Source organism: Oncorhynchus masou, chromosome 5 (assembly GCF_036934945.1).
Source record: "Oncorhynchus masou masou isolate Uvic2021 chromosome 5, UVic_Omas_1.1, whole genome shotgun sequence".
In the NCBI taxonomy this organism is placed as follows: Eukaryota; Metazoa; Chordata; class Actinopteri; order Salmoniformes; family Salmonidae; genus Oncorhynchus; species Oncorhynchus masou.
The window spans coordinates 80,175,577-80,192,495 of NC_088216.1; the positions used below are offsets into that span (position 1 = coordinate 80,175,577).

Sequence of the window (16,919 nt, forward strand, 5' to 3'; positions counted from 1 at the left end):
GATTTCAAAGCTCCATCTTTTTTTCTCAGAGATGTTGGGGAATGTCCAGATGAAATCCGTCTGAAATGTGTTTGAAGTGAGAACAGCCAGAAGCACTGAAAGGAATACAGTATCATTCCCAGCTTGATTTCAATCAATTAAATTAAGTATTGAGCCAGCCAGGAGTCGAACCTAGAATCTTCTGATCCGTAGTCAGACACGTTATCCATTGCGCCACTGGCCCAACGTCTAAGCTGAAATCAGGTCACAGCTAGACCAGTGTACACAGTCATTGCGTCTGTCAACAACAAGGTTCCTTGGTTTTCTGTTTCAGATGCATATCTTAATTTGATCCTCCTGTTGTTGCATGAATTTTACTGCAGAGCAAGAAATGCAGCCATGAAGTGTATTCAACGTTTAAAAAGCCTTGTATAATTTGAATCTACATAACATGTCACATTTCCTGTTGCTGAGGGAATATTGTTGTGTTGTGTGAAACTGCTGCCAGTTAAAATGACTTGTATAATTTGAATCTAAATAACATGTCACATTTCCTGTAGGAATATTGTTGTGTTGTGTGAAACTGCTGCCAGTTAAAACGCAGTATCTGTGGTTACACAAGTGCATCCCAAACAACAAGATATTCTTTCCCATACCGGGAGTTTAACCCGGGCCACCTGGGTGAAAACCAGGAATCCTAACCGCTAGACCATATGGGAAGACACATACTTAAAATACACATCACAGACAAATCTTTAAATGTTGACATTATGCCTGTTGGATTTCAAAGCTCCATCTTTTTTTCTCAGAGATGTTGGGGAATGTCCAGATGAAATCCGTCTGAAATGTGTTTGAAGTGAGAACAGCCAGAAGCACTGAAAGGCATACAGTATCATTCCCAGCTTGATTTCAATCAATTAAATTAAGTATTGAGCCAGCCAGGAGTCGAACCTAGAATCTTCTGATCCGTAGTCAGACACGTTATCCATTGCGCCACTGGCCCAACGTCTAGGCTGAAATCAGGTCACAGCTAGAACAGTGTACACAGTCATTGCGTCTGTCAACAACAAGGTTCCTTGGTTTTCTGTTTCAGATGCATATCTTAATTTGATCCTCCTGTTGTTGCATGAATTTTACTGCAGAGCAAGAAATGCAGCCATGAAGTGTATTCAACGTTTAAAAAGCCTTGTATAATTTGAATCTACATAACATGTCACATTTCCTGTTGCTGAGGGAATATTGTTGTGTTGTGTGAAACTGCTGCCAGTTAAAATGACTTGTATAATTTGAATCTAAATAACATGTCACATTTCCTGAGGGAATATTGTTGTGTTGTGTGAAACTGCTGCCAGTTAAAACGCAGTATCTGTGGTTACACAAGTGCATCCCAAACAACAAGATATTCTTTCCCATACCGGGAGTTTAACCCGGGCCACCTGGGTGAAAACCAGGAATCCTAACCGCTAGACCATATGGGAAGACACATACTTAAAATACACATCACAGACAAATCTTTAAATGTTGACATTATGCCTGTTGGATTTCAAAGCTCCATCTTTTTTCTCAGAGATGTTGGGGAATGTCCAGATGAAATCCGTCTGAAATGTGTTTGAAGTGAGAACAGCCAGAAGCACTGAAAGGAATACAGTTTCATTCCCAGCTTGATTTCAATCAATTAAATAGTGAGCCAGCCAGGAGTCGAACCTAGAATCTTCTGATCCGTAGTCAGACACGTTATCCATTGCGCCACTGGCCCAACATCTAAGCTGAAGTCAGGTCACAGCTAGACCAGTGTACACAGTCATTGCGTCTTTCAACAACAAGGTTCCTTGGTTTTCTGTTTCAGATGCATATCTTAATTTGATCCTCCTGTTGTTGCATGAATTTTACTGCAGAGCAAGAAATGCAGCCATGAAGTGTATTCAACGTTTGAAAAGCCTTGTATAATTTGAATCTACATAACATGTCACATTTCCTGTTGCTGAGGGAATATTGTTGTGTTGTGTGAAACTGCTGCCAGTTAAAATGATTTGTATAATTTGAATCTAAATAACATGTCACTTTCCTGTTGCTGATGGAATATTGTTGTGTTGTGTGAAACTGCTGGTAGTTTAAATGCAGTATCTGTGGTTACACAAGTGCATCCCAAACAACAAGATATTCTTTCCCATACCGGGAGTTGAACCCGGGCCACCTGGGTGAAAACCAGGAATCCTAACCGCTAGACCATATGGGAAGACACATACTTAAAATACACATCACAGACAAATCTTTAAATGTTGACATTATGCCTGTCAGATTTCAAAGCTGCATCTTTTTTTCTCAGAGATGTTGGGGAATGTCCAGATGAAATCCGTCTGAAATGTGTTTGAAGTGAGAACAGCCAGAAGCACTGAAAGGAATACAGTATCATTCCCAGCTTGATTTCAATCAATTAAATTAAGTATTGAGCCAGCCATGAGTCGAACCTAGAATCTTCTGATCTGTAGTCAGACACGTTATCAAATTGCTCCACTTGCCCAAAAACTAAGCTGAAATCAGGTCACAGCTAGACCAGTGTACACAGTCATTGCGTCTGTCAACAACAAGGTTCCTTGGTTTTCTGTTTCAGATGCATATCTTAATTTGATCCTCCTGTTGTTGCATGAATTTTACTGCAGAGCAAGAAATGCAGCCATGAAGTGTATTCAACGTTTGAAAAGCCTTGTATAATTTGAATCTACATAACATGTCACATTTCCTGTTGCTGAGGGAATATTGTTGTGTTGTGTGATTCTGCCTGCCAGTATAAAATGTCCTGGCTGAGGAATATTGTTGTGTTGTGTGAAACTGCTGCATTTAAACGCACTGTAAAAGTGCATCCCAAACAACAAGATATTCTTTCCCATACTTTAAACCTGGGTGAAAACCAGGAATCCTAAACCCTAGACCATATGGGAAGACAGTTTCACATCACAGACAAATCTTTAAATGTTGACATTATGCCTGTTGGATTTCAAAGCTCCATTTTTTTCTCAGAGATGTTGGGGAATGTCCAGATGAAATCCGTCTAAAATGTGTTTGAAGTGAGAACAGCCAGAAGCACTGAAAGGTATACAGTTCCATTCCCAGCTTGATTTCAATCAATTAAATTAATATTGAGCCAGCCAGGAGTCGAACCTAGAATCTTCTGATCCGTAGTCAGACACGTTATCCATTGCGCCACTGGCCCAACGTCTAAGCTGAAGTCAGGTCACAGCTAGACCAGTGTACACAGTCATTGCGTCTGTCAACAACAAGGTTCCTTGGTTTTCTGTTTCAGATGCATATCTTAATTTGATCCTCCTGTTGTTGCATGAATTTTACTGCAGAGCAAGAAATGCAGCCATGAAGTGTATTCAACGTTTAAAAAGCCTTGTATAATTTGAATCTACATAACATGTCACATTTCCTGTTGCTGAGGGAATATTGTTGTGTTGTGTGAAACTGCTGCCAGTTAAAATGACTTGTATAATTTGAATCTAAATAACATGTCACATTTCCTGTTGCTGAGGGAATATTGTTGTGTTGTGTGAAACTGCTGCCAGTTTAAACGCAGTATCTGTGGTTACACAAGTGCATCCCAAACAACAAGATATTCTTTCCCATACCGGGAGTTGAACCCGGGCCACCTGGGTGAAAACCAGGAATCCTAACCGCTAGACCATATGGGAAGACACAAACTTAAAATACACATCACAGACAAATCTTTAAATGTTGACATTATGCCTGTTGGATTTCAAAGCTCCATCTTTTTTTCTCAGAGATGTTGGGGAATGTCCAGATGAAATCCGTCTGAAATGTGTTTGAAGTGAGAACAGCCAGAAGCACTGAAAGGAATACAGTATCATTCCCAGCTTGATTTCAATCAATTAAATTAAGTATTGACCAGCCAGGAGTCGAACCTAGAATCTTCTGATCCGTAGTCAGACACGTTATCCATTGCGCCACTGGCCCAACGTCTAAGCTGAAATCAGGTCACAGCTAGACCAGTGTACACAGTCATTGCGTCTGTCAACAACAAGGTTCCTTGGTTTTCTGTTTCAGATGCATATCTTAATTTGATCCTCCTGTTGTTGCATGAATTTTACTGCAGAGCAAGAAATGCAGCCATGAAGTGTATTCAACGTTTAAAAAGCCTTGTATAATTTGAATCTACATAACATGTCACATTTCCTGTTGCTGAGGGAATATTGTTGTGTTGTGTGAAACTGCTGCCAGTTAAAATGACTTGTATAATTTGAATCTAAATAACATGTCACATTTCCTGTTGCTGAGGGAATATTGTTGTGTTGTGTGAAACTGCTGCCAGTTTAAACGCAGTATCTGTGGTTACACAAGTGCATCCCAAACAACAAGATATTCTTTCCCATACCGGGAGTTGAACTCGGGCCACCTGGGTGAAAACCAGGAATCCTAACCGCTAGACCATATGGGAAGATACATACTTAAAATACACATCACAGACAAATCTTTAATAGTTGACATTATGCATGTTGGATTTCAAAGCTCCATCTTTTTTTCTCAGAGATGTTGGGGAATGTCCAGATGAAATCCGTCTGAAGTGAGAACAGCCAGAAGCACTGAAAGGAATACAGTATCATTCCCAGCTTGATTTCAATCAATTAAATATTGAGCCAGCCAGGAGTCGAACCTAGAATCTTCTGATCCGTAGTCAGACACGTTATCCATTGCGCCACTGGCCCAACGTCTAAGCTGAAGTCAGGTCACAGCTAGACCAGTGTACACAGTCATTGCGTCTGTCAACAACAAGGTTCCTTGGTTTTCTGTTTCAGATGCATATCTTAATTTGATCCTCCTGTTGTTGCATGAATTTTACTGCAGAGCAAGAAATGCAGCCATGAAGTGTATTCAACGTTTAAAAAGGCTTGTATAATTTGAATCTACATAACATGTCACATTTCCTGTTGCTGAGGGAATATTGTTGTGTTGTGTGAAACTGCTGCCTGTTAAAATGACTTGTATAATTTGAATCTAATTTGAATCTTCACATTTCCTGTTGCTGAGGGAATACACAAACTGCTGCAAACAGTGGTTACACAAGTGCATCCCAAACAACAAGATATTCTTTCCCATACCGGGAGTTGAACCCGGGCCACCTGGGTGAAAACCAGGAATCCTAATCGCTAGACCATATGGGAAGACAAATACTTAAAATACACATCACAGACAAATCTTTAAATGTTGACATTATGCCTGTTAGATTTCAAAGCTACATCTTTTTTTCTCAGAGATGTTGGGGAATGTCCAGATGAAATCCGTCTGAAATGTGTTTGAAGTGAGAACAGCCAGAAGCACTGAAAGGAATACAGTATCATTCCCAGCTTGATTTCAATCAATTAAATTATGTATTGAGCCAGCCAGGAGTCGAACCTAGAATCTTCTGATCCGTAGTCAGACACGTTATCCATTGCGCCACTGGCCCAACGTCTAAGCTGAAGTCAGGTCACAGCTAGACCAGTGTACACAGTCATTGCGTCTGTCAACAACAAGGTTCCTTGGTTTTCTGTTTCAGATGCATATCTTAATTTGATCCTCCTGTTGTTGCATGAATTTTACTGCAGAGCAAGAAATGCAGCCATGAAGTGTATTCAACGTTTAAAAAGCCTTGTATAATTTGAATCTACATAACATGTCACATTTCCTGTTGCTGAGGGAATATTGTTGTGTTGTGTGAAACTGCTGCCAGTTAAAATGACTTGTATAATTTGAATCTAAATAACATGTCACATTTCCTGTTGCTGAGGGAATATTGTTGTGTTGTGTGAAACTGCTGCCAGTTTAAACGCAGTATCTGTGGTTACACAAGTGCATCCCAAACAACAAGATATTCTTTCCCATACCGGGAGTTGAACCCGGGCCACCTGGGTGAAAACCAGGAATCCTAACCGCTAGACCATATGGGAAGACACAAACTTAAAATACACATCACAGACAAATCTTTAAATGTTGACATTATGCCTGTTGGATTTCAAAGCTCCATCTTTTTTTCTCAGAGATGTTGGGGAATGTCCAGATGAAATCCATCTGAAATGTGTTTGAAGTGAGAACAGCCAGAAGCACTGAAAGGAATACAGTATCATTCCCAGCTTGATTTCAATCAATTAAATTATGTATTGAGCCAGCCAGGAGTCGAACCTAGAATCTTCTGATCCGTAGTCAGACACGTTATCCATTGCGCCACTGGCCCAAAATCTAAGCAGAAATCAGGTCACAGCTAGACCAGTGTACACAGTCATTGCGTCTGTCAACAACAAGGTTCCTTGGTTTTCTGTTTCAGATGCATATCTTAATTTGATCCTCCTGTTGTTGCATGAATTTTACTGCAGAGCAAGAAATGCAGCCATGAAGTGTATTCAACGTTTAAAAAGCCTTGTATAATTTGAATCTACATAACATGTCACATTTCCTGTTGCTGAGGGAATATTGTTGTGTTGTGTGAAACTGCTGCCAGTTAAAATGACTTGTATAATTTGAATCTAAATAACATGTCACATTTCCTGTTGCTGAGGGAATATTGTTGTGTTGTGTGAAACTGCTGCCAGTTTAAACGCAGTATCTGTGGTTACACAAGTGCATCCCAAACAACAAGATATTCTTTCCCATACCGGGAGTTGAACCCGGGCCACCTGGGTGAAAACCAGGAATCCTAACCGCTAGACCATATGGGAAGACACATACTTAAAATACACATCACAGACAAATCTTTAAATGTTGACATTATGCCTGTTGGATTTCAAAGCTCCATCTTTTTTCTCAGAGATGTTGGGGAATGTCCAGATGAAATCCGTCTGAAATGTGTTTGAAGTGAGAACAGCCAGAAGCACTGAAAGGAATACAGTATCATTCCCAGCTTGATTTCAATCAATTAAATATTGAGCCAGCCAGGAGTCGAACCTAGAATCTTCTGATCCGTAGTCAGACACGTTATCCATTGCGCCACTGGCCCAACGTCTAAGCTGAAATCAGGTCACAGCTAGACCAGTGTACACAGTCATTGCGTCTGTCAACAACAAGGTTCCTTGGTTTTCTGTTTCAGATGCATATCTTAATTTGATCCTCCTGTTGTTGCATGAATTTTACTGCAGAGCAAGAAATGCAGCCATGAAGTGTATTCAACGTTTAAAAAGCCTTGTATAATTTGAATCTAATCTGTCACATAACATGTCACATGACTTCCTAACATGTTTCCTGCTGAGGGAATATTGTTGTGTTGTGTGAAACTGCTGGCAGTTTAAATGCAGTATCTGTGGTTACACAAGTGCATCCCAAACAACAAGATATTCTTTCCCATACCGGGAGTTGAACCCGGGCCACCTGGGTGAAAACCAGGAATCCTAACCGCTAGACCATATGGGAAGACACATACTTAAAATACACATCACAGACAAATCTTTAAATGTTGACATTATGCCTGTTGGATTTCAACGCTCCATCTTTTTTTTCTCAGAGATGTTGGGGAATGTCCAGATGAAATCCATCTGAAATGTGTTTGAAGTGAGAACAGACAGAAGCACTGAAAGGCATACAGTATCATTCCCAGCTTGATTTCAAACAATTAAATTTATTATTGAGCAAGCCAGGAGTCGAAACCTAGAATCTTCTGATCCGTAGTCAAACACGTTATCCATTGCGCCACTGGCCCAACGTCTAAGCTGAAGTCAGGTCACAGCTAGACCAGTGTACACAGTCATTGCGTCTGTCAACAACAAGGTTCCTTGGTTTTCTGTTTCAGATGCATATCTTAATTTGATCCTCCTGTTGTTGCATGAATTTTACTGCAGAGCAAGAAATGCAGCCATGAAGTGTATTCAACGTTTAAAAAGCCTTGTATAATTTGAATCTACATAACATGTCACATTTCCTGTTGCTGAGGGAATATTGTTGTGTTGTGTGAAACTGCTGCCAGTTAAAATGACTTGTATAATTTGAATCTAAATAACATGTCACATTTCCTGTTGCTGAGAGAATATTGTTGTGTTGTGTGAAACTGCTGCCAGTTTAAACGCAGTATCTGTGGTTACACAAGTGCATCCCAAACAACAAGATATTCTTTCCCATACCGGGAGTTGAACCCGGGCCACCTGGGTGAAAACCAGGAATCCTAACCGCTAGACCATATGGGAAGACACAAACTTAAAATACACATCACAGACAAATCTTTAAATGTTGACATTATGCCTGTTGGATTTCAAAGCTCCATCTTTTTTTCTCAGAGATGTTGGGGAATGTCCAGATGAAATCCATCTGAAATGTGTTTGAAGTGAGAACAGCCAGAAGCACTGAAAGGAATACAGTATCATTCCCAGCTTGATTTCAATCAATTAAATTAAGTATTGAGCCAGCCAGGAGTCGAACCTAGAATCTTCTGATCCGTAGTCAGACACGTTATCCATTGCGCCACTGGCCCAACGTCTAAGCTGAAGTCAGGTCACAGCTAGACCAGTGTACACAGTCATTGCGTCTGTCAACAACAAGGTTCCTTGGTTTTCTGTTTCAGATGCATATCTTAATTTGATCCTCCTGTTGTTGCATGAATTTTACTGCAGAGCAAGAAATGCAGCCATGAAGTGTATTCAACGTTTAAAAAGCCTTGTATAATTTGAATCTACATAACATGTCACATTTCCTGTTGCTGAGGGAATATTGTTGTGTTGTGTGAAACTGCTGCCAGTTAAAATGACTTGTATAATTTGAATCTAAATAACATGTCACATTTCCTGTTGCTGAGGGAATATTGTTGTGTTGTGTGAAACTGTTATCTGTACACAAGTGCATCCCAAACAACAAGATATTCTTTCCCATACCGGGAGTTGAACCCGGGCCACCTGGGTGAAAACCAGGAATCCTAACCGCTAGACCATATGGGAAGACACATACTTAAAATACACATCACAGACAAATCTTTAAATGTTGACATTATGCCTGTTGGATTTCAAAGCTCCATCTTTTTTTCTCAGAGATGTTGGGGAATGTCCAGATGAAATCCGTCTGAAATGTGTTTGAAGTGAGAACAGCCAGAAGCACTGAAAGGAATACAGTATCATTCCCAGCTTGATTTCAATCAATTAAATATTTGAGCCAGCCAGGAGTCGAACCTAGAATCTTCTGATCCGTAGTCAGACACGTTATCCATTGCGCCACTGGCCCAACGTCTAAGCTGAAGTCAGGTCACAGCTAGACCAGTGTACACAGTCATTGCGTCTGTCAACAACAAGGTTCCTTGGTTTTCTGTTTCAGATGCATATCTTAATTTGATCCTCCTGTTGTTGCATGAATTTTACTGCAGAGCAAGAAATGCAGCCATGAAGTGTATTCAACGTTTAAAAAGCCTTGTATAATTTGAATCTACATAACATGTCACATTTCCTGTTGCTGAGGGAATATTGTTGTGTTGTGTGAAACTGCTGCTTGTATAATTTGAATCTAAAACATGTCACATTTCCTGTTGCTGATCTGTGTTTAAACAATCTGTGGTTACACAAGTGCATCCCAAACAACAAGATATTCTTTCCCATACCGGGAGTTGAACCCGGGCCACCTGGGTGAAAACCAGGAATCCTAACCGCTAGACCATATGGGAAGACACATACTTAAAATACATCACAGACAAATCTTTAAATGTTGACATTATGCCTGTTGGATTTCAAAGCTCCATCTTTTTTTCTCAGAGATGTTGGGGAATGTCCAGATGAAATCCGTCTGAAATGTGTTTGAAGTGAGAACAGCCAGAAGCACTGAAAGGAATACAGTATCCTTCCCAGCTTGATTTCAATCAATTAAATATTGAGCCAGCCAGGAGTCGAACCTAGAATCTTCTGATCCGTAGTCAGACACGTTATCCATTGCGCCACTGGCCCAAAGTCTAAGCTGAAGTCAGGTCACAGCTAGACCAGTGTACACAGTCATTGCGTCTGTCAACAACAAGGTTCCTTGGTTTTCTGTTTCAGATGCATATCTTAATTTGATCCTCCTGTTGTTGCATGAATTTTACTGCAGAGCAAGAAATGCAGCCATGAAGTGTATTCAACGTTTAAAAAGCCTTGTATAATTTGAATCTACATAACATGTCACATTTCCTGTTGCTGAGGGAATATTGTTGTGTTGTGTGAAACTGCTGCCTGTTAAAATGACTTGTATAATTTGAATCTAAATAACATGTCCTGTTGCTGAGAGAATATTGTTGTGTTGTGTGAAGCTGCTGAAAGTTTAAACGCAGTATCTGTGTTTACACAAGTGCATCCCAAACAACAAGATATTCTTTCCCATACCGGGAGTTGAACCCGGGCCACCTGGGTGAAAACCAGGAATCCTAACCGCTAGACCATATGGGAAGACACAAACTTAAAATACACATCACAGACAAATCTTTAAATGTTGACATTATGCCTGTTGGATTTCAAAGCTCCATCTTTTTTTCTCTGAGATGTTGGGGAATGTCCAGATGAAATCAGTCTGAAGTGAGAACAGCCAGAAGCACTGAAAGGAATACAATATCATTCCCAGCTTGATTTCAATCAATTAAATATTGAGCCAGCCAGGAGTCGAACCTAGAATCTTCTGATCCGTAGTCAGACAAAAAAACAAAAAAACTTCAGTTAATCTATTACACATGTCTAACATTGTATTCAATCTTGCATTCTGGATATTCTGTGTTTACTTGATATCTTTCCCAACTCCTACAGCCAATACAAGCTCCACACACATTATCGATACATGTCATATATAAACAAAATATTATTTTTCTGCTCGTAAATAAACACATGTACATTTACACTGGCTTGGCCCATGCACTGACCAAAGGTCCGTTTTGATAGTTGACCAACAGGCATGCCACTACAAATAATTGGTTGATGCTGCCTGAGATTGTTAGGGGGATGACTGTGTCAAACAGCTTGTGTTCCTTTACTCAGCGGATCATTCTTTCAACAAGCACTCTCTGCCTGGCAATGGATTGGGTCTCCCTAACCTCATGCGCTGGCATCTGTGTGCGTCTTGACAGAAAGGCTGGCCAGTGGACCTTGCACGGAACAATGTCATCTACGAGAAAGCCCTCATCCACCATAATGGCCATGTCAGGTGAGTAAGGAAATAATTGCAGACTGCTTGAAGATTTCCTTGTCACTCACAGATCCAGCACACAATGATGACACAAGAGACGATTGGTGGATGCTGAACCGATGGGCCAAACCCTTCGGCTTCAGACCCAGCGACAGATGAGTCAAAAACAAGAAGAAATTGTTGATTGATGGCCGTGTCTGAACATAAAGAAAACCGTTTTAGTACAATATATTGTCCATAACACAAAAAGTAAATAATGTTTAACAATTACAGTAAGCTCAAATAATATTCTCTATTAAGTACTGTATTTAATGAAGTTGTCCCTTACTGGTTTTCTTCGAGTAACACTTGTTTCAGATGGATTGGTGCTTGTGACTCTTATAAACCTGGTCTCTGCTGCCCGCTCAATCAAGTTCCAGAAGGCCATCAGTTGGGTGTAGCTGGCAAAACCTAAAGACAGACCCAGACTATTTGAATACCAAACACAAAATACCAATACTCTACATCGACCGGGAAAATACGGAAGCTCACAATACCATTACCTTTTGAAGAAACTGAACACAGAGGCACTGAACAATGTTCATTAGCACCTCCTTCGCAGTTCACTCAGGCGCGACACCCGCTGAAGGCCCATTATGCTAACCAGCTAGGCCTGCTAGCTACCTAGAGCTACTTGGAACCCTACTAATTCCACGACTGGTCTATCGACGTCACCTCACGAAGAGGCAAAAACAGACCTACCCCCATCGTGACGTCCCCGAAAGGCTAACTTTCTAGCCCCTGCTATCTGCCTGCTTACTAACCCGGTCTGGTAACTGCTAGCCTGTGCTAACTGCTTGCTTGCTAACCCGGTCTGCTAACTGCTAGCCCCTGCTAACTGCTTGCTAACCCGGCCTGCTAACTGCTAGCTTGCCCCGGTCTACTAACTGCTAGCTGCCGGCCCCGGCCTGCTAACTGCTAGCTTACCTGCCCGGTCTGTAACTGCTAGCCCATGCTAACTGCTTGCTTGCTAACCCAGCCTGCTAACTGCTAGCTTGCCCTGGTCTACTAGCTGCTAGCTTGTTAGCATCGGCCTGCTAACTGTCTGAATCGCAGTGTCCCCAGCCAGCCCAACCACTCACTGAACCCATATGTTCACTTGGCTACGCATGCCTCTCACTAATATCAATATGCCTTGCCCATTACTGTCCTGGTTAGTGATTACTGTCTTATTTCAGAGCCTCTAGCCCTGCTCAATATGCCTTAGCCAACCATGTTGTTCCACCTCCTACATATGCGATGACATCACCTGGTTTAAACATCTCGAGAGACTATATCTCTCTCTTCATTACTCAATGCCTAGGTTTACCTCCAATGTACTCACATCCTACCTTACCTTTGTCTGTACACTATGCCTTGAATCTATGCTATCGTGCCCAGAAACCTGATCCTTTTACTCTCTGTTCTGAAAGTGCTAGATGGCCAGTTCATATAGTCTTTCGCCTTAACCTTATCCTACTTCTCCTCTGTTCCTCTGGTGATGTGGAGGTTAATCCAGGTCCTGCAAGGCCAAGCTCCACTCCCACCCCCCAGGTGCTCTCATTTGTTGACTTCTGTAAACGTAAAAGCCTTGGTTCCATGCATGTTAACATTAGAAGCCTACTCCCTAAGTTTGTTTTACTCACTGCTTTAGCACACTCTGCCAACCCAGATGTCTTAGCCGTGTCTGAATCCTGGCTTTGGAAAACCACCAAAAACCCTGAAATCTCCATTGCTAACTATAACGTTTTCCACCAAGATAGAACTGCCAAAGGGGGCGATGTTGCAATCTACTGCAAAGATAGCCTGCAGAGTTCTGTATTACTATCTGAGTCTGTACCCAAACAATTTGAGCTTCTACTTCTAAAATTTCACCTGTCCAGAAACAAGTCTCTCACTGATGCCACTTGCTATAGACCTCCCTCTGCCCCTAGCTGTGCCCTCGATACCATATGTGTATTGATTGCCCCCCATCTATCTTCTGAGCTTGTGCTACTAGGTGACCTAAACTGGGACATGCTTAACACCCCGGCCATCCTACAAACTAAGCTTGATGCCCTCAATCTCACACAAATTATCAATGAACCTACCAGGTACAACCCCAAATCAGTAAACACGGGCACCCTCATAGATGTCATCCTAACTAATTCGCCCTCCAAATACACCTCTGCTGTTTTCAATCAAGATCGCGGCGATCACTGCCTCATTGCCTGCTTCCGTAATGGGTCTGCGACCAAACCACCACCCCTCAACACTGTCAAACGCTCCCTGAAACACTTCTGCGAGCAGGCCTTTCTAATCGACCTGGCCGGGGTATCCTGGAATGACATTGACCTCATACTGTCAGTAGAGGATTCCTGGCTATTCTTTAAAAGTGCCTTCCTCACCATCTTAAATAAGCATGCCCCTCTCAAAAAATGTAGAACTAGGAATAGATATCGTGCTTGGTTCACTCCAGACCCGTCTGTCCTTGACCAGCACAAAAACATCCTGTGAAGTTCTGCATTAGCATCGAATAGCCCCCTTGATATGCAACTTTTCAGGGAAGTTAGGAACAAATATACACAGGCAGTTAGAAAAGCTAAGGCAAGCTTTTTCAAATAGATATTTGCATCCTGTAGTACTAACTCAAAAAAGTTCTGGGACAGTTCTGTAAATTCCATGGAGAATAAGAGCACCTCCTCCAAGCTGCCCACTGCTCTGAGGCAAGGAAACACTGTCACCACTGATAAATCCACAATAATTGAGAATTTCAATAAGCATTTCTCTACAGCTGGCCATGCTTTCCACATGGCTACCCCTACCCCAGTCAACTGCCCGGGCACCCTCCACAGCAAACCGCCAAAGCTTCCACCATTTCTCCTTTACCCAAATCCAGATAGCTGATGTTCTGAAAGAGCTGCAAAATCTGGACCCCTACAAATCAGCTGGGCTAGACAATATGGACCCTCTCTTTCTAAAATGATCTGCCGAAAGTGTTGCAACCCCTATCACTAGCCTGTTCAACCTCTCTTTCGTATCGTCTGAGATTCACAAAGATTGGAAAGCTGCCACGGTCATCCCCCTCTTCAAAGGGGGTGACACTCTAGACCCAAACTGCAACAGACCTATATCTATCCTACCCTGTCTTTGTAAGGTCTTCGAAAGCCAAGTTAACAAACAGATGACTGACCATTTGGTATCCCACCATACCTTCTCCACTATGCAATCTGGTTTCAGAGCTTGCCATGGGTGCACCTCAGCCACGCTCAAGGTTCTAAACGACATCATAACCGCCATCGATAAGAGACATTACTGTGCAGCCGTATTCATCGACCTGGCCAAGGCTTTCGACTCTGTCAATCACAACATTCTTATTGGCAGACTCGACAGCCTTGGTTTCTCAAATGATTGCCTTGCCTGGTTTACCAACTACTTCTCTGATAGAGTTCAGTGTGTCAAATCAGAGGGCCTGTTGTCCGGACCTCTGACAGTCTCTATGGGTGTGCCACAGGGTTCAGTTCTCGGGCCAACGGGGCTTTACCTAGCAGAGACTAGAAGTAACATTAATGATATGCATATCTCTCATGGCTCAAAGTGGAGGCGAGATTGACTTCATCACTACTTGTTTTTGTAAGAAGTGTTGATATGCTGAATTCACCAAAGTGTCTGTTTAAACTATGAGCACACAGATCGGACACCCATGCATACCACACAAGACATTCCACCAGGTCTATTCACAATCCCCAAGTCCAGAACAGACTATGAGAAGCACACAGTACTACATAGAGCCATAACTACATGGAACTCTATTCCACATCAGGTAACTGATGCACGCAGTAGAATCAGGTTCAAAAAACATATACAAATACACCTTATGGAACAGCAGATACTGTGACGAGACACACACACAGGTATAGACACAAACACCAGAAAATGCACTCTACACACACGGACATTGTAATATTGTTGTATGGTGGTATACATTTTGTATTGTAGATATGTAGTGGTGTAATAATCTTATATGACGAACTGTTTTATATTTTGTTTTATGTGTGATGGAAGTGCCTTTCAACAATTAGAGTATATTTGTCATTCTCACGTCTTCCTCCAATTCTGTTACTTCAATTACTTCCTTGATTTACAATCAAAACAACTTAGCTAACATTACGTTTTCGATGTGAACTTTATGTTAAATGTATAGAATAAGCTATTTATATTATTTCAGATAAACAAGATTTAACTTCTGTGGTGTTTAGGCTTAACACATTTACCCTTCTACAAGTTCAAATCCTGACAAGGGTGAGCGGATTGACAAAAGGATACTGGTTTTCATATTAACAAGTTATGGATGATGATAGATTTATAGGGTGAGAGGAACAAGGATTGTCAGAATAACTTTATTTGTCAATTGTACACAAGGTACAAACGAAATATGACTTCTGCTTTTAACCCAACCGCTCCTAAAGACACACATACAGGTTTTTGGAGAGGTGTAGGGGACTGTCATACTGAGCAGCTGTTGTTGTGGGGGGTTAACTGCCTTGTTCAAGGGCACAACAGCAGGTAATCTAGGATTTGACACCAGCAACCCTTTGGTTGCCAGCTCACTTCCCACAAGATTTTTCATGTCAGAGACAACCCTCCAGTTGCTGGCTCAACTCTGTAACCGCTAGGCTACCTGCCAGGTGAGCAATGGGACAAAAAGAGGTGGGTTTTCATATTAAAAAGTTATGCATACTGATGACAGATTTACGAGGTGAGAGGAATGAGGATAGTCGGAAGAAGCCTGATGCTTTTCTACTCTCCGGTTGTCACTGTAAGGAAAATTAAGGATTAAAAAAACAATGATTCAACGATTCGGGGTTGTACAAATGTTGCTGTCTGTGACTCGATATTTGCAACATAGTTTCAATATTGAAATTCTATCTCCAGTGTCCTATTTAGAAAATGAACATGTCAGGACGAGACTGACATCTTTTCCCAGCCAGTCGAAATCATGAATCATCGACACTTGTCTTGGCTGTTCAAATTACTAAGAACTTAAAATGGTCCACACACACAGTCGTGAAGAAGGCATGACAGTGCCTTTTCCCCCTCAGGAGGTTGGAAAGGTTTGGCATGGGCCCTCAAATCCTGCATCACTGCTTGGTATGCAATAGCACTGCCTTCAATTGCATGGCTCCACAAAGGGTTAGGCGGACAGCACGGTACATTACTGGGGCTGAGCTCCCTGCCATCCAGGACCTCTATATTAGGCGGAGTGAAAAGAAGGGCCGGAAAATCATTAAAGACCCCAACCACCCAAGCCATGAACTATTTTCTTTGCTGCCGCATGGCAAGAGGTATCGGTGCATCAAGTTTACACTTTGTCGTCCATTTTGACAGTAGAATAAATGTTCCTGATTCATCTTTTTTTTTGGGGGGGGTTAGTTTAAAGTTTCGACCAGGGAAGCTCAACTGTAAAGATACATTCAAGTGTCCACATAACAGCGCAACACAACTCCTAACATGACAGATAATAAGCTACATAGACCCTAGACCAGGGATGGGCAACTCTAGTCCTCGGGGGCTGAAGTGGTGTCACACTTTTTTCCCCATCCCTAGCAGACCCATCTGATTAAACAAATTGCATTCTAAGATCATGATTATATTGCCATCAGAAATTATTTACACCCCTTGACCTATTCCACATTTTGTTGTGTTACCGCCTGAACTCAAAATTCATTAAATATATTTTTTTTCTCACCCATCTACAAAACAATACCCCATATTGTAAAAATAAGTGAAAACATGTTTTTAGAAAATGTAGCAAATGAGAATGAAATACATAAATATCTCAT

At 41.5% G+C, this 16,919-nt stretch overlaps 24 non-coding genes across 24 annotated transcripts; all 24 read right to left on the reverse strand.

Moving 5' to 3' along the window:
- Nucleotides 1-150: 150 nt before the first annotated feature.
- On the reverse strand, nucleotides 151-223 carry trnar-acg (transfer RNA arginine (anticodon ACG)). The gene has a single exon. It is a non-coding gene; the product is annotated as a tRNA-Arg (tRNA).
- A 403-nt stretch (nucleotides 224-626) lies between these two features.
- On the reverse strand, nucleotides 627-698 carry trnae-uuc (transfer RNA glutamic acid (anticodon UUC)). The gene has a single exon. It is a non-coding gene; the product is annotated as a tRNA-Glu (tRNA).
- Nucleotides 699-909: 211 nt separating this feature from the next.
- On the reverse strand, nucleotides 910-982 carry trnar-acg (transfer RNA arginine (anticodon ACG)). Its single transcript has one exon. It is a non-coding gene; the product is annotated as a tRNA-Arg (tRNA).
- A 403-nt stretch (nucleotides 983-1,385) lies between these two features.
- Nucleotides 1,386-1,457, reverse strand: trnae-uuc (transfer RNA glutamic acid (anticodon UUC)). Its single transcript has one exon. It is a non-coding gene; the product is annotated as a tRNA-Glu (tRNA).
- Nucleotides 1,458-1,662: 205 nt separating this feature from the next.
- On the reverse strand, nucleotides 1,663-1,735 carry trnar-acg (transfer RNA arginine (anticodon ACG)). Its single transcript has one exon. It is a non-coding gene; the product is annotated as a tRNA-Arg (tRNA).
- Nucleotides 1,736-2,143: 408 nt separating this feature from the next.
- On the reverse strand, nucleotides 2,144-2,215 carry trnae-uuc (transfer RNA glutamic acid (anticodon UUC)). Its single transcript has one exon. It is a non-coding gene; the product is annotated as a tRNA-Glu (tRNA).
- Nucleotides 2,216-3,117: 902 nt separating this feature from the next.
- Nucleotides 3,118-3,190, reverse strand: trnar-acg (transfer RNA arginine (anticodon ACG)). Its single transcript has one exon. It is a non-coding gene; the product is annotated as a tRNA-Arg (tRNA).
- Nucleotides 3,191-3,599: 409 nt separating this feature from the next.
- On the reverse strand, nucleotides 3,600-3,671 carry trnae-uuc (transfer RNA glutamic acid (anticodon UUC)). The gene has a single exon. It is a non-coding gene; the product is annotated as a tRNA-Glu (tRNA).
- A 692-nt stretch (nucleotides 3,672-4,363) lies between these two features.
- On the reverse strand, nucleotides 4,364-4,435 carry trnae-uuc (transfer RNA glutamic acid (anticodon UUC)). Its single transcript has one exon. It is a non-coding gene; the product is annotated as a tRNA-Glu (tRNA).
- Nucleotides 4,436-4,630: 195 nt separating this feature from the next.
- On the reverse strand, nucleotides 4,631-4,703 carry trnar-acg (transfer RNA arginine (anticodon ACG)). The gene has a single exon. It is a non-coding gene; the product is annotated as a tRNA-Arg (tRNA).
- A 384-nt stretch (nucleotides 4,704-5,087) lies between these two features.
- trnae-uuc (transfer RNA glutamic acid (anticodon UUC)) lies at nucleotides 5,088-5,159 on the reverse strand. Its single transcript has one exon. It is a non-coding gene; the product is annotated as a tRNA-Glu (tRNA).
- Nucleotides 5,160-5,370: 211 nt separating this feature from the next.
- trnar-acg (transfer RNA arginine (anticodon ACG)) lies at nucleotides 5,371-5,443 on the reverse strand. The gene has a single exon. It is a non-coding gene; the product is annotated as a tRNA-Arg (tRNA).
- Nucleotides 5,444-5,852: 409 nt separating this feature from the next.
- On the reverse strand, nucleotides 5,853-5,924 carry trnae-uuc (transfer RNA glutamic acid (anticodon UUC)). Its single transcript has one exon. It is a non-coding gene; the product is annotated as a tRNA-Glu (tRNA).
- A 211-nt stretch (nucleotides 5,925-6,135) lies between these two features.
- Nucleotides 6,136-6,208, reverse strand: trnar-acg (transfer RNA arginine (anticodon ACG)). Its single transcript has one exon. It is a non-coding gene; the product is annotated as a tRNA-Arg (tRNA).
- Nucleotides 6,209-6,617: 409 nt separating this feature from the next.
- On the reverse strand, nucleotides 6,618-6,689 carry trnae-uuc (transfer RNA glutamic acid (anticodon UUC)). Its single transcript has one exon. It is a non-coding gene; the product is annotated as a tRNA-Glu (tRNA).
- Nucleotides 6,690-6,894: 205 nt separating this feature from the next.
- trnar-acg (transfer RNA arginine (anticodon ACG)) lies at nucleotides 6,895-6,967 on the reverse strand. The gene has a single exon. It is a non-coding gene; the product is annotated as a tRNA-Arg (tRNA).
- Nucleotides 6,968-7,305: 338 nt separating this feature from the next.
- Nucleotides 7,306-7,377, reverse strand: trnae-uuc (transfer RNA glutamic acid (anticodon UUC)). The gene has a single exon. It is a non-coding gene; the product is annotated as a tRNA-Glu (tRNA).
- Nucleotides 7,378-8,072: 695 nt separating this feature from the next.
- On the reverse strand, nucleotides 8,073-8,144 carry trnae-uuc (transfer RNA glutamic acid (anticodon UUC)). Its single transcript has one exon. It is a non-coding gene; the product is annotated as a tRNA-Glu (tRNA).
- Nucleotides 8,145-8,355: 211 nt separating this feature from the next.
- Nucleotides 8,356-8,428, reverse strand: trnar-acg (transfer RNA arginine (anticodon ACG)). Its single transcript has one exon. It is a non-coding gene; the product is annotated as a tRNA-Arg (tRNA).
- Nucleotides 8,429-8,816: 388 nt separating this feature from the next.
- On the reverse strand, nucleotides 8,817-8,888 carry trnae-uuc (transfer RNA glutamic acid (anticodon UUC)). The gene has a single exon. It is a non-coding gene; the product is annotated as a tRNA-Glu (tRNA).
- A 207-nt stretch (nucleotides 8,889-9,095) lies between these two features.
- On the reverse strand, nucleotides 9,096-9,168 carry trnar-acg (transfer RNA arginine (anticodon ACG)). The gene has a single exon. It is a non-coding gene; the product is annotated as a tRNA-Arg (tRNA).
- A 361-nt stretch (nucleotides 9,169-9,529) lies between these two features.
- On the reverse strand, nucleotides 9,530-9,601 carry trnae-uuc (transfer RNA glutamic acid (anticodon UUC)). The gene has a single exon. It is a non-coding gene; the product is annotated as a tRNA-Glu (tRNA).
- A 204-nt stretch (nucleotides 9,602-9,805) lies between these two features.
- Nucleotides 9,806-9,878, reverse strand: trnar-acg (transfer RNA arginine (anticodon ACG)). Its single transcript has one exon. It is a non-coding gene; the product is annotated as a tRNA-Arg (tRNA).
- A 402-nt stretch (nucleotides 9,879-10,280) lies between these two features.
- Nucleotides 10,281-10,352, reverse strand: trnae-uuc (transfer RNA glutamic acid (anticodon UUC)). Its single transcript has one exon. It is a non-coding gene; the product is annotated as a tRNA-Glu (tRNA).
- Nucleotides 10,353-16,919: the final 6,567 nt, after the last annotated feature.